This window comes from Poecile atricapillus, chromosome 1, assembly GCF_030490865.1.
Source record: "Poecile atricapillus isolate bPoeAtr1 chromosome 1, bPoeAtr1.hap1, whole genome shotgun sequence".
In the NCBI taxonomy this organism is placed as follows: domain Eukaryota; kingdom Metazoa; phylum Chordata; class Aves; order Passeriformes; family Paridae; genus Poecile; species Poecile atricapillus.
Genome location: NC_081249.1, coordinates 181,550,290 through 181,554,058, shown reverse-complemented (window position 1 = coordinate 181,554,058; position 3,769 = coordinate 181,550,290).

The window sequence follows — 3,769 nt, the reverse complement described above, 5'->3', positions numbered from 1 at the left end:
GACAGACAGAAATAAGGTTAGAAAGAGACAGAAAAGCAAGAAATAGAATGAAAATAATGACTACACCACACCAAAGACACAGGGGTTGGGGAGGAGGGGGTGGGGGGGATCATCTTTATTAGGGGTGAGGCAACTTTATTGAATGAATTTATTTACAGTACAGAAAAACACATAGAAACTGGATACAAATGCATTACAATACAATACAATTGCTGTACACGCTGAAAAACTCCTAATTCACATACAGAGCAATACAGAGAAACACAGCAGCAAATACAGAACAATACAAGCCAAATACATATTAACATAATATAACCATTTCTGAAAAGGACAATACATGCTGTTTCATTATTACTGCTCCCCCAAACCACAACGAGCACGCAGAAAACACAATACTCATTCGCCACAGAAGCCGGCTTCTGCTCACACACACGCTCACCTTCGCTCTCCTCTCGACCGCCCCGTTATAACCCTGCTGGCGGTGGTCCTCGGGAACGTGGTTCCCGGGAGCCTCGAAATCGGCCTGCCTGACGAAAACCCCGGTCCAGGGCCGGTCCATGCCCAAACTTAGGCGATGACTGTCGCCTCACAGACCGGCCGGGACCGAGGAAAAAAAACCCCAGCTGGGAGGGAAAAAAAAAAAACCCCCCCAGCTGGGGATTTTTTATTCTAAATTTAAAAGTGAATTTAAAGTCCTGAAAAGCAATACACACAAGGTTAGAACCCCACAACACACACCCCTCCTACCCCACGGGAACTCGGTTCCCGGGGGCCTCGAAATCACCCTGCCTGACGAAAACCCCGGTCCGGGGCCGGTCCGTGCCCAAACTTAGGCGATGACTGTCGCCTCGCAGACCGGCCGGGACCGAGGAAAAAAAACCCCAGCTGGGAGGGAAAAAAAAAAAACCCCCCCAGCTGGGGTTTTTTTATTCTAAATTTAAAAGTTAATTTAAAGTCCTGAAAAGCAATACACACAAGGTTAGAACCGCACAACACACACCCCTCCTACCCCACGGGAACTCGGTGCCCGGGGGCCTGGAAATCACCCTGCCTGACAAAAACCCCGGTCCGGGGCCGGTCCGTGCCCAAACTTAGGCGATGACTGTCGCCTCGCAGACCAGCCGGGACCGAGGAAAAAAAACCCCAGCTGGGAGGGAAAAAAAAAAAACCCCCCCAGCTGGGGATTTTTTATTCTAAATTTAAAAGTGAATTTAAAGTCCTGAAAAACAAAAGCAATACACACAAGGTTAGAACCGCACAACACGCACACACACAAGCACACCCAGACCCACCGACTCTCACAGACAGACACGCTCTGGCACACAGCAGGAGACTCTAACTCACACAGTGACCGCAACCCTTATTTAAAACACTGTGCTGAACAAAATGCCCCGAGATATCTTCTCGCTGCTGCTTCTCAACATCAAATGGTAGATCCTCAGAAAATAGGCATCAGAGACCTGCAAGACAACACAAGGTGGTCAGTGAGGGATTGTATGGTAGCTAGGACTCAGCCCCCCTCTAGGCCCACACATTTTATACACAAAAACCTCATAGAAAAGAGGAACTATAACCTTTTATACCTGTTCTACCTAACTCTAACTATGGGCCAGGGCAGGGCAGCTACAAACCAATGCATTTTACAGAGGCGAGCACAGCACAAGGCACTTTACAGAGGCGAGCACGGCACAAGGCACTTTACAGAGGCGAGCACGGCACAAGGCACTTTACAGAGGCGAGCACGGCACAAGGCACTTTACAGAGGCGAGCACGGCACAAGGCACTTTTTACAGAGGCGAGCACGGCACAAGGCACTTTACAGAGGCGAGCACGGCACAAGGCACTTTACAGAGGCGAGCACGGCACAAGGCACTTTACAGAGGCGAGCACGGCACAAGGCACTTTACAGAGGCGAGCACGGCACAAGGCACTTTACAGAGGCGAGCACGGCACAAGGCACTTTACAGAGGCGAGCACAGCACAAGGCACTTTACAGAGGCGAGCACAGCACAAGGCACTTTTTACAGAGGCGAGCACAGCACAAGGCACTTTTTACAGAGGCGAGCACGGCACAAGGCACTTTACAGAGGCGAGCACGGCACAAGGCACTTTTTACAGAGGCGAGCACGGCACAAGGCACTTTTTACAGAGGCGAGCACGGCACAAGGCACTTTACAGAGGCGAGCACATCACAAGGCACTTTTTACAGAGGCCAGCACAGCACAAGGCACTTTTTACAGAGGCCAGCACAGCACAAGGCACTTTTTACAGAGGCCAGCACAGCACAAGGCACTTTTTACAGAGGCCAGCACAGCACAAGGCACTTTTTACAGAGGCCAGCACAGCACAAGGCACTTTTTACAGAGGCCAGCACAGCACAAGGCACTTTACAGAGGCGAGCGCAGGCGATGTCTGCCGGGTGAACGTGGCGATAGCCGCGGGGACGTGAAGGCCGGTTCCTCGGACAAAAAAATCCACGACGACGTCGAGAGGCTGAGACGGCCGACGACGTGAAACGCGACAGCGTGGGAGGATGGATTGGAACTGCCCTGCCCGGCAAAGGCTCTGGGGAGCTCGAAAAGAAACCCTCTCCCTTGGCTTCAGAGGGGCCCACCCCACTACAGCGCTGTCCTGTACCTTAACTTCAAATTGCCTCCACTGATTATAAATGCTTTTCCCCTGATCCCAACTTCCACCTGTGACGCTTACCTTTTGTAACGTAATAGGACAAGACCCATCCTCGATAGGATGCGTACGTCGAGACGTCCCCCGCGCCGGCTTCGGTGCGGCCGATCGCAAACTTGGGCTCTGCCTCTCTGCACGGAACCTCGGACCAAACAGAAAATATGACTGGCACCATCCGCAGGGTGGAATTCCTGATGCGGTTCCTTTATTCCATCTTGGACTACGAAAGCTTGGCAGCCAACCAGGGACTTAAACAGAAGAAAAACCACTCAGTCCCACCTCTCGTACTCAAAGATCCCCTGTAAAGTTCTGAAGACAGAGCCCTCAAATGAGTGTGGGGTGCTTTGCATCTAGGCGTGTGCAGTTTTTAAAAAATTCGCATCGCCTCCCTTGCTTTCTAGACACTGCTCACCGGCGTGGCAGGCTAGGGGCGGCTGAGGCGAAACGTCTTTGCCCGAGACTGAGTGCACGACAAATCTGCAACCCCTTCTGTCTCTCAGAATCCTGTCCGTGACACCGATTTGTGTCGGGATCCACGAGGTGGGATTTGTGATGTGGTTCTTTCATTCCATCTTAGAGAACTAAACATTATCAGCAAACAAGTACTTTAAACAGAAAAATCAGTCAGTCCAAACTCTTGTACTCAAATATCCCTTGAAAAATTCTGAAGACAGAGCCCTCAAATGAGTGTGGGGTGCTTTGCATCTAGGCGTGTGCAGTTTTTAAAAAATTCGAATCGCCTCCCTTGCTTTCTAGGCACTGCTCACCGGCGTGGCAGGCTAGGGGCGGCTGAGGCGAAACGTCTTTCCCCCGATACCGAGTGCACTACAAATCTGCAACCCCTTCTGTCTCTCAGAATCCTGTCCGTGACACCGATTCGTGTCGGGATCCACAAGGTGGGATTTGTCATGTGGTTCCTTCATTCTATCTTAGAGAACTAAACATTATCAGCAAACAAGTACTTTAAACAGAAAAATCAGTCAGTCCAAACTCTTGCATTCAAATATCCCTTGTAAAATTCTGAAGACAGAGCCCTCAAATGAGTGTGGGGTGCTTTGCATCTAGGCGTGTGCAGTTTTTAAAA